The sequence below is a fragment of the Carassius auratus genome, unplaced genomic scaffold (genome assembly GCF_003368295.1).
Source record: "Carassius auratus strain Wakin unplaced genomic scaffold, ASM336829v1 scaf_tig00035458, whole genome shotgun sequence".
NCBI lineage: Eukaryota > Metazoa > Chordata > Actinopteri > Cypriniformes > Cyprinidae > Carassius > Carassius auratus.
The window spans coordinates 156,460-171,021 of NW_020526232.1; the positions used below are offsets into that span (position 1 = coordinate 156,460).

At 35.1% G+C, this 14,562-nt stretch overlaps 1 long non-coding RNA gene across 1 annotated transcript; it reads left to right on the plus strand.

The window, feature by feature from the left end:
• The first annotated feature begins 623 nt into the window (after positions 1-623).
• On the plus strand, positions 624-6,654 carry LOC113081990 (uncharacterized). Its single transcript, XR_003282391.1, has 5 exons — positions 624-684; positions 3,047-3,108; positions 4,486-4,603; positions 4,808-4,841; positions 5,052-6,654. It is a non-coding gene; the product is annotated as an uncharacterized LOC113081990 (long non-coding RNA).
• Positions 6,655-14,562: the final 7,908 nt, after the last annotated feature.

Genomic DNA, 14,562 nt, shown 5'->3' on the forward strand with positions numbered 1-14,562 from the left:
ATGGCAGTTTAAACACAGTAATCTATGTTTATATGACCGTCTGGTTTGGGATTTATTATCTGTAAGACACTTTCGATAAAAGCATCTCCTAAATGATTATATATTCACTCTATAGCCCACATTATATAAAAGGACAGATACATGGTAAACATCAAATATCCAGATGCCTATTTATATCTTATATTACATTTAGTTGTAGCTAATTCACTTCAAGATATCATAATTAAAATATTAATGTAATATATCTGCCCTAATGAGAAGCCCCTTGGCATTTTGACACTTAGAGAATAAGTATTTAATTGAGTGACTTTAAAACAAGCTTTCTTTCTTTGTTTTCATGCTTTGAGCATTTATTCAGTGCAGTAGTTCCTACATGTGCGCTATTTTGAGAGAGTTCATGTTCAGCTGATGACTGACAAGCATCAGCTCAAAAATACATAACAAATACTGTACATACTTGTATAGCACATGCGTTAGCAGAAATCCAGTATATTTTACATTACTATCCTTGATGTCATATTTCAGCCTCACGCAGATTTTACGGTACACGGCAGAAATTATTCTTATGACGCACTTTAAGTTCTGGCCTGTTTTCTGCTTCCGGAAGTTCTCAGTGGAGAGTTCCGTTATAAACTGCGCGAGCGGAGCTGTGATCTGCTGTAGATCTCAATCGTGATCAAAAAGGTAACTTTCTGCCATTAGGAATGATTCGAGATTACTTTTCAATGAATTAATTGTGTATCTTAAGTTGACACACGTGAATATTTCCTCATTTTGTACTTACGTTCTACTTTCGGTTTACTTTCGGTTTGAAAGCTTTCTTCGTTGTTGATTCCATGTCGTATTATCTTTTCATAAAATACAAAAACAAATATATATAAATTATTTTAGAGGATCGTCGTAATGCAATTGCAAATCTTATGTATGAAGTATGTTTGTCACTGTTCAGACTCTGTGTAAAACTTTAAACTATTCGGATGCGAGCTGAACACAACATGTTTCTCTGATGACGTCACTCTCTTGCCTCTAATTTCTGCACGATTCGTGTTGCTCGTTGTTTTTGAAAACGAAAGTATTTTCTCGCTTAAACTGACGACAGACAAACATTTCGACGCTCGAGGTCAGATCCCAAAAAAATATTGTATATTCAAAGTTATTTTTTTCTATGAGGCAAGTTTTAAAAAGTCTAAATCTGATTTAATGATTTTATGTCGTGTAAATGAATGTTGGGGGAGAGCGGGGTCAACCAGTGTTTCTTTTCTCCAGCTGCATGCTAATGCTGTGACTTTCTGTGTCTTGCATCATTTATTAAAACATGTTTATGTCATATTATACCAAAAGAGTATGTCGAGAGTGAGGGTCATAACACAGACAGTCTGATTCAGTCAGATGTCTATAAGAGGCCGTTTCTGGACATACTGTAGGCCTGTCTGTACCGATCTAACTTCACTCTACTCACTTCACTCACTGCTACTTCTGTTTAGTTTTCAGCCATAGCTGAGCTTCTCCACTTACTGATTTGCCGTGTTTTTATATTTTTTATTTATGCATAAAACCAACTGGATGGAAACCTGATTAGGCCTACTGTTAAATCATACTGAGAATTATATTATATAATTATTTTATATAATTATTTTTTATTTGCATATTATTCTTTCTTTAAAAAAAGTTTTATAAAATTAAATGAATAAATAAATGTTTTAAACAATTCAATATTTTAATTACATATTCCAACAAAGTGCCGGTTTACGTTTCATTTGAGTTTTTCCAGATCCAAAGTATTTCCAGACACAGATAAAGTCTCCTCAGCTGCCCTTTTGTTGAAATTCTTTATTATAATTTTGTTTAGAGCAAACTGTGGAAGTCTTAGAATAAACTGAAAATATGAGACATTTAGCCTCAACCTTTAACCTCTCAGACTACTGCCACATTATTGACAACAGCAGACAATAATCATCATCGTTATATGTTTAATGTTATATGTTTAAAACCTGTTTGAAAACCACTACCATCTATAGTTACTCTCTGTAGGGTTTTTTTTTTTGTTTTTACACTAGCATGTTAGCGCGTGTAATCAGACAGTACAAGCCGACAATCTCAAGATCTTAAAGTGATAGTTCACCCCAAAATGAAAATGCTGTCATTAATTACTCACCCTCATGTTGTTCCAAACTCACAAGAAGATCAAGTTACAGGAACGTAGGAAATCATTAAAATAGTCCATGTGACACGGATCCACGTAACTTTACGAATCTACGAGAATTTGTGTAAAACGATAATAACGACTTAATTCAACAATTTGTCTCCTCCACATCACGCTATACTCCATTTGAGAATATAACATGTAAACAACATATGCAACGTATGTACATGGATACATTGTTTATGTTCAGATCAAAGCGTAAGAATAACGTAAACAGCGTATCATGAATGTGATGCTGACACAGAAACAGCGTTCGTTCTTTGTATATGTGATACTCTCCAAAATGCACAATAGGGTGACACGACAGAGAGAAATTGCTGAATAAAGTCATTATTATTGTTTTACTTGCACACAAAAAGTATTCTATAGATTCATAACGTTACTGTTGAACCACTGGTGTCACATGGACTATTTTAATAATGTCTTTGCTACGTTTCTGAGCCTTGATCGTGTTTGTGTCCTTGAGTGCATCAAAAATATCTTGATTTGTGTTCCGATGATGGTTTTACAGGTTTTACAGATTAGAAACGACATGAGGGAGTAATTAATGACAGTATTATTATTTTTATTTTTTAAAGATCTTTAGATAGGCTATAAAGATTCCTGCATATATATATATATATATATATATATATATATATATATATATATATATATATATATATATATATATATATATATATATATATATATAATAGATAGATAGATAGATAGATAGATAGATATCTTAAATATGTTTTGTAGACAAATGTAAATTAAAATGAAAAATAAATTCTTTACCAAAATGAAAAACTGAGGAGGTTATACATTCTGCTTCATTACACTTTCTGCTGTATTTAACAGATCCCCTCTGAGGCCGAAACAGATAATGGTATAAGGATCCACCCACCGGCTCCTGGTTGAAGGTTTGATGCATATTCAGTCTTTTACCTGCGCTTCTACATTTATCAGGATTTACTTTACAGTTTAGTCTGGCTCCATGTTCAACCTGACTCCAAGTGATAATCAAATGTAGACAAAGTTTATTAAAAACTGATCATAAATTTTGTTTATGTATTAATTTAGATATTTGATTATTCTGGAAATCCCATACTTTTGATTATTTGTAGTAATTTGCTTGGCCAACAGTGAACACACGGCACAAACTCACCAGTTCTGTTCTTACTCAGAGGATACAGGGGGATTATAATAGCTTTAAATAGGCTGATAGCAGATAATAAAATTGGTTTTGGTTCGGTATTGCTATATTCATGGAAAAAACTAAACTTTAAAAAAATATATTGTGACGAGTGGGGCGGGGCCGAGAGCCGTGGGAACGGGACGAGGCCGGTGGAGTGATTGGAAATGAGTGATACCTTCTCATCCGTCCCCGGAAACTCACTCCAGCCCACCGCCTCGAGCGTCCATGGCACCACACTCCTCACCAGCTCGATGGCACCATGGATTCCCCACAGCGGCGAGGGATCTTCAGCAGCGCGTCCCTCCTTGTCCCGGGCTTCGGCACCAATGTAACAATAAAACTACATGATCACGGGAAGAAGGAGGCGGGAACTGGCGGACAATCCAATAAAGACTTTAATAATAAAATAAACACAAACTAGCACGACAGCCCCTCACGGACGACTGCCGCGCACAAACAAAACATAAAATAAAGCCCAGGCCTGGTCCTCTCTCGTCCGTCACTGTCGTCGCTCCTGTTTTATATCTTTCCATCTCCTCCGTGGGACTCGAGACCGGTGAGTCGAGCAGGTGTCGCTCATTTCCAATCACTTCACCGACTTCGCTCTGTTCCCACGGCTCTCGCTCCGCCCCACTCGTCACAATATATTTTATCATATCATTAAGAATATTCAAGCAACAACACAAATAAATACAAAAGAGTAAAGATACAAATAAAATAAACTGATTTTCGTGATTTTATTTAGGGGGTCTAGTATTAGTTTTTAGGTAGAGAAACTGAATAAAGTAATCAAATGTAAAACAGCAAAGAATATTCATCCATCAACAGAAACATTTATTAACTGAAACTGCTTGTTTTACCTGTTATTTATAGAAAACCATATTACACATGTTATTCAATTTAATAATACTGAAAAAAATAGGAAAGGGTAAGTCTAAGCAGGCCAAAGGCGATAGTGGCAAGGAAATTGAGGAAAAAATACAAAATAAAAAACATTGGGAGAACCCAGGATCAGCCGGAGACCAGACGAACCAACATGTGTGATTTAATCACAAGTCAAACTGTGGATCTTTCTGAATTTCTTTCTGAATATTTCACTCAGCTTCTTCTGCTCGAAGTAAACTAATCCCAAGAAATGGTTCGCCATCGCAAACTGTCTGGATCCGGTGATGACAGCGATGCTTTAGATAAGAGTATTGGTCTTCCTCCTTACTTTAACTGTAAGTCCATAAATTACATGATGAAGAATTTTTTATCGTCATTAATTTTGTGTTCAAATAAATAAACAAATGATCCTCAGAAATCACATCCTCATGTCAAATGGAGATGGAAATGATTTAGAATTAAAAACAAAGAAAGTTATTTGTACTGGCAATTATTTAATCTTTATCATAATCTTTGAAAATGTTTAATATCTAATGCAGGTGCTGGGAGTAAACCAGATGAGATAATACAGCGGTAAGAGTTTCCTTGCTCTAAGTCTTGACTTCATCAGTTTATTGATGTTATTAGAAGTACAGTCATTTTTTAAAGCTACATTATGGCAAATATTTAGTTGCTAAATACTGGTAAGAGACTTCTTTAAAAATCATTTAAACAATTAATTAAAAAGCACACAAATCAAATCTTAAATACTTTTTAATCCTGATAAAGGTTTTGATGTTTCAGGAAACTTCAAACTGTTGATTCTTTCAAAAGATCCATTGAGGAACTACAGTCAGAATATAAGAGAAATCTCCCCACACTCACTGATCAAATGAAGAAACTGGAGGACATCTCTGATGTGATTGAATTGTGCACAAGAGCACTACAGTGGTCAGTTTGGCTGGAGGATCAGTTGGAGCAGTGGGTCTGGCTTTATCTCCAGTCACATTATGAGCTTCTTTGTGTGTTACTGCTGTTGCAGCTGTTGCTTTAGTAGCTGGAGTAACAAGTGTAGCATCAAACATCACTAACATACTCAAGCAAAGAAAACTACGTCCGACTGTTGTGAAGATCATCTGTGATTTCCTGGAGAAACTCAAACCAATGACTGAGCATCTGAGTATAATTTCTAACATCACTGCAGATATTCAACAGAACAATGAGATTTTAAGTAAGCTGCAGTTTCAGACACCAGTAAGAGGTTTTGATGATGTATTTAATACTGCAAAAGCAGCTGATGTGGCTCTAGTTGGAAAATATTGTGCAGAGACATCCAAAGAAATCTGTGTGTATGAGAACAATGTCAGAGCTGTACGTGATCCTGCAAAGGCTGCCAGAGCCACTGGTGTACTCTCATCTCTGTTTCTTGCTCTTGATTTTGTTTCTAATGTTCAAAATTCAATCGCTGAAATGAATCAACCAGCAAACGCGAGAAAACCAGGAAAAATCATATCACGAACTCGGAAGTTTATTCATTACACGAGACAAACAGCTTCTCAATTTCAGAAGACTCTAGATAAAATTAAATATGTCATAAACACTATTAACTAAATGTTGCAAAACAGCACAGAGATCAACAATCACACAGTTATTAAAAAAAGAAAGGAAAAATGACAACATGGCTTTTTTATATACTATATATATATAAAATTTATTTTAGTAGTCTTGTTCTGTTGTTTCTAATTTGGTTTTCCATGTAATGTGGAATTTTGAGTGAAAAAAAAGTTATCCAAAAAAATAATAATAATAATAAATAAAAAACAAGAAACTATAAATGTTCAAATTAATATAATGTATAAATATTGTACATACTGTCACCAATGAAGCAGTATAAGATGCCATTCTTGTTCTTCTTCATCTTCTTCTTGTTTATTAGTCAGTTTGGGAGAGAATTGAGAAATAAAATACAGTTATTAAAATAATATTTTAAAATATATTAAAATAGAAAGCATTTATTTTAAGCAGTAAAACTCAATATCTATGTTTGCATCAATAAATGAAGGCTTGTTGAGCAGTAAAGACTTCTTTAAGAATCATTTAAACAATTTTGCTGTCCAAGAACTTTTGACTGCTAGTGTAAATATGAAAAATAAATATGAACTGTTTCCGTTCGATATACATTGACTCCTGAAACACATTATCTGACTGATATTACTGATTGATTCTTCATTTGACATATTCTTAAAGGTATTCTTTTGAAGTTTATCATTTGCTTTCAAATCGATTTGGTGTATCCATTTTCTGTTTGGTTATGTTTGTGATTATTTTATGATGTATTATTTAGAGAAATGTATTTGTTAAAATAGAAATGCTGATTGTTTTTGTGCCAAATAAATGTACAGTGAGCTTAACATCTGTGGGAGAAAACTAAACGCATTAATAATGGATGCTGTATTATTTTCTATTAAAAATAATGTTAATAATGATCAGATCTCTTAATATATGTGAATTGGAATACAACATTTAGTTTTAACAGTATCCGTTCCCAGACTATTGATAGCAGTAGTCCTCTGAGGATGTTTCATCACCTCTGACACTTGACCTCTGAACCTGGTTATTTCTGATCATACTCAAGAGCTGTAGCTCCACCATCAGTTCAGAATTTGACTTGTCATCTGTTTTCAGTCTTTACTAGATTGAATTATAGGCTAAAATAAACTTGTCCTGAGTATATTAGCTCTATGATGTAAAATTTTTACCTGCTGTCCCTTGCCTCACATTAACATTAGTAAATATTAACTTGAACTAACAATAACAATACATGTGTAACAGTATTTATTATTTTTGTTAATGTTAGTTATTGAAAATTAACCTGATTTTAAACTGTTTCCAGTGAAACTAAAAATAAACAAGCCACATTATAAATTAAACACAATTAATCAACAAGTATGATTACGGAAAAATCAATTAAAGATGCAATCAAACAGACGATGAACTCTATTAACAGCAGTTATTCAGTGTTGTAATACTTCATCATTGGATTTCTATATTTGTTTCTATAAATTTTAATTACAGTTTATAGAGATATGAATCCTCATCATCATCCTCAGCTGACAAATGAAAGCAGAAAGAGTGTGTGGTAAGAACAGAACTGCTTCTCTTCATCTGCTGTGAATCTGGAGAAACAGAGAGATGTTGTGTGTGAAATGAGAGATGAAGCACATGAGAAAGCTGAGAATAAAGAGATTCTTCTGTCAGAAACAGCATCAACACAGAAGCAGAAGCACAGATGAAACACTGAGCAAAGGTTTGGAGTGAATCCTGAACAGAATTGAGTAGAAATGAAAGAGATGTGGATTCAGCGCTTCAGAAGAGATGAAAACAGCAGAACTGATCCATTAGAGTCACATTCACATCTTTGTGTTTGACTTCAGTAATGTTTCACACTTTTCTGTCTGTGTTTAGTGATTTCTCACAAACTCTTGAGACTTTATGAAATGAATCCAGTAGATAAGATCATATCAGCTGCTGAAGTGAAACCTGTGCGTGTGTTTTCATTGCTGTTGCTGGAAAATACTTTCATATATATTTGTAGATCTGTAACTCTGTGATTCTGAGGATCGCCTGTAGAGGGAGACACCTCACTGTATCACAGGGTCAAAGGTCAATCCAGACACTATCTGACTGCAGGAAGAGGAATATTGAGTCTTGTTATTTAGTCTTTATAGTCTTCATTTCAGAAATGTGTGAGTTTCTTCACATAAATATTGATTTGGTTTATTTCAAAGAGTTTTCTCACATTATTTCTGTGTATGACAAAGAACTGTTCAGTTTTTGTTCTGATTGAGAGCTGGGGTCATCTGAAGTCCTCTCAGGGTCAGCATCATCTCTTCTCAGTGTTGTGTTCATCCGAGTCTGGATCTAATCTTTAGTCTGGTGTAAGTCTGCTTCCTGATTCTGAACGTGATGAAGCTTCAGCAGCGCTTCAGTCTCACAGTTATTCAGTCTATATGCTCAATTTTAATATATTCTGATAATTTCATGAAACCATAAACGTGTTTGTTGAGCAGTGATTGAGTTCATATAGAGCTCTGTTTCTAGTGTTGTTCAGCTGTTTATGTTAAAATTACACATTGTGTCCAAGCAGCTTTACAGTATCAAACAGGAAAATAGTGCGTTGATAATGCAAAAGGATAAAACTCTCAGTTTCCAGTTAAAGGCAGTTCATCACTGATTTCAGTGTGTGAATTATATGAATGTGTGTTGTGTGATGAACCACTCATCTGTGTTGCGTTTTCATGTCTTATATAAATGTTCACTATCAAATGCAGGAAACTGTGATGTACCGAATGTTGTCAGTAAAAGTGCAGAGTAAAGAAACAGATCTGAGAAACAAACTGTTAGTTTGATGAACGCTGGGTCTGTTCTTCATGTGTAGATTACTCTGTTAGCTGGATTTATTGTTGATGATTTGACATGATCCAGGATTATTTGGTTCTTCGACGCTCATCCTGGAGTTGCAAAAGGTCTGTTTGCTCAAACCTGCTCTGGATCAAGCATATTTCATGTAAACAGGATTATAATCTATTATTTTAAGTGAAGGCGATACTGAAAATCTGACTCAACCACTGAGTGCACCTTACTGAACCAGAAAAAAATCATTTTGAAAGATTATAATTTAAAAACTATTCTCAAAATAATTAAAATGTTATATAATCTATTATAATAGATGCAGCCAATTTTAATCATGTGGGGGTTTATTAGTGAATGAATAATGATCTCATAGAGATCAGTAATCAGGATTATTATAGAGTAATCCTCCGTCTCTGAGGATGTGATCAGACTGTAGTGTGGATGGATGGAGTCTGGGATCATGATGGTGTTGTCTTCAGCCGCTGCTGCTGTCTCAGGGACGTTGTGTGTTCTTCAGAACATGATGAAGTTTCATCAGAAGGAAAGTTTACAGGTCTGTCTGGATCATGTGAGACTGGAAATCACAAACATCATCAGATTAAACTCATTGTTTTATGTTCTTGATCTATAATACATTCTGTTATTAACACACAATCACACATCCGTAAACTTTCATCTCACAGAAAATGAATGAATATGTCTGAATGTTTAAGACCGGTGTGTGAAGACTAGCATTTCCATAATGAGCAAACACTTACATTCTGGTTTTATTATCTTCATACTGTCACATCTGACAAGTGTCCGTCTGTTTTTCCCTTGTGTTTCTCTGGTTTGTGTCTCATTTCTGGCCTCCATGTTTGTAGTTCTTCCTATCTGGTTTCTTATGCTCCAGCAGTTTTCTCTCTGTGTTATTTCATTTCTACATCCCATCTGTTAAATCACACAGAAGACATGAAGAGTTTAGATGAATCCAGTGGTTTTAGTTCAAGTTCAGTTTATATCATCCATGTGACTAAAGCAGTAACAAATAACAGTCAACAGTAGGAACGTAACCATTCACTCAACTCAATGCAATTCATGATACTGATTTCACTATATGATTTTTTTCTTGATTCCTTAACAAAATGAGGTTTGTAAATTTCATAAATTAAAAGGTGTCCTTTTATTATTTCTCAGACAAAATGCTGCACATTTCTTTATGAAAGTGAAATCTCCAAAAACAAAACTAAAGTGAAAGTGAAATTTTGTCTGTGCATATTGAATACTATTTGTTTAACCATAGTTTTAATATATACCAAACTATGGTTAGTTAATTTGTGGATACCATGTACTGTAACTATATTAGCCATGGTTTTTGGTTTCACTTGTAGTAAAACCAGTTTTCATAAGGGTTAGACTGTAGTGTTTGGGAATTTGAAGCAAAAACAGAATGGTCTGATTTTAGTTTTGCGAAACTATACTGCATAACATCTTAATGAAATAGAAACAGCAGACGGACTGAATGAGATGCAAGTTCACTCTCTGCCAGCAGGTGGCGCTTATAGAACAGCAATGATATGGTGTTTACTGGGTTACTGCTGTAAACAAACAAAACTGTGCTTACAAATACTACTTTAAATGCATTACACAGGGGCAAGATGAAAAGAAAATACCATCTAAACTTTTCTGAACACAGTCAGTTCCCCTCAGAGAAACATTTATATATTATTGTTTTTCCTCTATGCCCTTCCTTTCTGAAACGCATCGATTTTTACAAAGCTCATCGTTCTGAAAAGTGAGGTGTGCTCTGATTGGCCAGCTATCCAGTCTGTTGTGATTGGCCGAATGTCTCAAGCATGTGACGGAAATGTTATGCCACCATACTGTGATCCCCTGTGTCCCGGTGCATTGAGACAAAACCAAAAAAGGCCTCCAGCAGAGAATCGATGCGTTTTTTTTTAAAGGAAAAATATCCACATTGAAAAATAATAATCACTTTAATGTAGCTGGTGCCAACAGTTGTACACAGAAGCAGCTCTGGGCTGATGACGTATGGAGGTCAGCGCTGCACATGCGTCGGTGAGTCTCATGGCGTGTGAGACACTTTTTATTAAGGATGAGTGCTTTTTATTAAACTTCTTTTGGACTGATGTGCTGAAACAAATGCTGAGAGGTGAATAATTTGTGCCTAATTTTCATTTTTGGGTGAACTAACTCTTGAAGCAGTTTAATCCACACAGCAGCACAGCTAGGCTGTTTAACATGCATTACTGACACTGTAGAAATATGGCATTAATGATATGTATTATTAATGTCACTAAAATTGTTATAGGCTACTTATTGCCTATTAAATATCGGGTCAAATAAAGGCAATAAGCCACTTTTATAAAGGTGTACTAATACTATAGTTAACTCTGGATTCAAGAAAAAGCTTTTCATTAAGGCAACTACAAAGGATAATTTAATAGTTTCAGTTATGATAGTTTAATAGTTTTAATGTCAGCAAGAGATTTATGGGGGACTGTGTGGGCCAGATGGGCTGAATTTTAGCACCAATATGCCTCGTGAGTTTTAAGCAGTGTAGAGTAGTGTTTGTTGTTTGTCATTTCTCCTATCACAAATGCAGACAATATGTTTACACAGCGCAGTACGCAACGCAACACATAAAAATATAGTATAAGTCATTTGAATCAGTAATTATGTACCCACTGGATGAAACAAATGCCTTGTTTGTAATGGGTTTATTGGTTTTGTTTCATCCTGCTGTGAGACGGCATCACAATCTGGCGAGGGCCGTAACATATCCGTCACATGCTTGAGGTATTCAGCCAATCACAATGCACTGGATAACTGACCAATCAGAGCACACCTCGCTTTCAGAACGATGAGGTTTGTAAAAAAAGATGAGTTTCAGAAGGAAGGGTATAAAGAAGCAACAGTAATGTACACATAAACAAATTGCATTACATCAAAAACACAAAATAATGTTCTTTTTAGCAACATCATACAAACCCTTTAAAACATAGTATTAGTGCTGGTGTGTGGTAGAGTGGGGTTAAACGTCCAGTTAAGAGAGTTTTTTTTTCTCCACAATCTACCCAGTTCACCCAAAAATCATCATTCTGTCATTCACACAAGAAGAAGATGAACAGTGCATAGCAATAAAAACAATACAGGTACAGTGCTTTCTTACATACAAAACATGAAATGCAAAACACTTGTTCAGTAAAACATAATCTTACTACTTTTTTTGCCAAGTACATTTTTTACAATTTATATTTCACAGTTTCACAGTACAGTAAGAGCTTAAATAATGAATAATAAAAAAATACAAATTGATTGTTTTTAATCACCTTGTGTTGAGCTGAAGAGAAGAAAATGTCCATCACAACTCTGAGATCTCTGCTGATGTTGTGCCGTCTGAGCTTCAGGGGTGAGAAGATGCGCATTAAACAGCGGAAGGATTTCACAGGATTTCCTGTGAACAAATGGCTTCAATTCTTAGAATACAGAAATGGAAAGTGGTTGTGATGGTCTCACCACAAATGCACCAAAACATATAGATGAAGATCATAATCTTGACTAAAGTATAACAGCTGCTTTATATTAACCTTAAAACCAACACCACTATAAGACCTTATAATGAATAAAACTTCTGACTGTTGTCTAATATACTAATGATATTACAATTTAATTGAATGATGTACAAATGACTGATATACAATGAACACTAGTATTATCATTGTGTTGATGGATGGCACATGGAAGGAATGAAAGCACTGAAAGACAGATGGACACAGTTACTTGCTTATATTCATATTCAAAAATAATATCTGCTACATCAGTGATTTATTATTTCATACAAGTCAAAGATCAGGACGAGATGCAGGATCGTTACAGCTAATTGTCTTAGTCTTTAGAGTGTTGTCTATAAGCTGATTAATATTTGATGACATTTTAAAACGTTGCATAAACTCAGCTAAAACAAATCTGGACCTATTTAGTTTATACACTTCTAATACCATAAAATAAAACACAAAACACGAATATAAAGACAGCATTAAACTGAGTGTTCAAGCAGACTATGAAGTGCAGCACTGAGACACAGATCTGTTTGTGATCAGATGAGTTCAGGAGCTGATGTGGTGATGAAGGATGATTTCCCGGTCTACACAAGAGAATAGAAATCACATATCAGATTTTACTTTATGACATGAAAAAAGGCAGTGAATTTAATGTTGAATCTAAAATAAGATGACACAATAAAGTTCCATAATGTACAAACACTTCCACTTGTAATGTTCTGCCTGAGTTTCCCTGGTTTCACCACTGGATGGCGTACTTTCAACCCCAGATGACCTCTTTATTAGAGACTTGTAGCACCCCTGTATTGAATCTTTCCTTATTTTCCAAACCCTATTTAAATGCCTCACTGACTGTTGTTCTTGTTCAGTCCTAAAGTCTTTTTGAGTATGATGCTGCCAAGGGTTTATGGTTAGAAAATTTAGCTGTCTTCTGTTGAGTGTTGCTTTGGATTCTCTCTTGCCTGACATTTAAGGAGATTTTTTTTTTTTTTTTTTGAGTAAAGAACTTTAGGAGTCGGACTCTGAGCCTCTTGGTTATTTCCTCTGCCTCAGGTGTGATCATCTTTGAGCTTGTTTCGCAGTGAACTCATTTCATGCTAAGCTGCATCAGACAGACCGTGGTTGAAGTCCTTGAGTGTGTAAAGGCTTGTGCAAAACAAACCTAAATGATTTTTTGATTAAACCCTGTGTCATCCAACGTATCGAGACTGTGGAGCTGCAAGCCTGAATTTCTACACACGAACAGCCTCACACAAGCTAACAGCGTCCAAACAACTGTGCCAACTAAACCTCTTCTCCTTCTCCTACACAATCATCCAGCTATTATACCCTCCGTCCAGTTAAGAATACAGGTATGAGTTGGCCTTCCTCCCCCTTCAGATCTTCCTATAACACATGCACTCTCTACCTCTTTAGCACAACTGACAAACAAGTCACTTTTTAACTATGGGTCCATATCTGAGAGTCTTGAATTTTTCTCAATTTGGCAATAAACCCTCAATCTAAAGGCTGAAAGCCTCTGAAATGCTGACAGCTAAAAATTGTTAAATAACAGATATAATAGCATGCTCTGAACCTCATTGTTTTCAAGCAGACTTCTATGTGATAGATGGAGGATCTCACTCATTGAATAGTGCACATCTCCACCTGTATTACGCAGAAGGAAAGACAACCACATCAGATTCACTGAAACCTGAAACATATATCAGCACAGGCCTGGTCCTGTACACAGCCACAGAAACACAAACCACACAGATTACAAATCATTCAGACAGAGCAAGCAATAATCCGTTTACTTTAATTAGATCAAAACAAACAAAAGAACTCCTCGATAAGAAACCATCGCAAACAAAACTTACTTTAATAGATGTATTTCCCAAGTGTAAACCGTGGCTGTGGTTTTGATGACAATAACTGAATTACACATGACTGGACTTTCTCTGTAGCACATCAGGTTTTAATTTCAATGGTACAAAGTACAGTAGATACTGAGAGCAAGACACTGGACAGGAGTCACAGTTATGCTTTTACCGTTAGCCTGTCAACAAATTACAGTACAATGTCATTGTGAAAAAAAAAAAAAACTATATTACAGCAATACAATATCAGCACGGTAAACACTGGAACAGTCTTTAGGCAGAAATGTGCATTGTAACACTATAAAGCACCTTCACATACAAGCAACATGCAAATATAATGACAAATATTATGTTATTTCAGCATATATATATATGAGTAATGAATGCATATACAATAAACACTATGGAAGGATGCAAAAACAAGTTCAGCTTACTATGCAACAGAAGAAATTTTCTTTGAATGTGCAAGACTTCAGATTC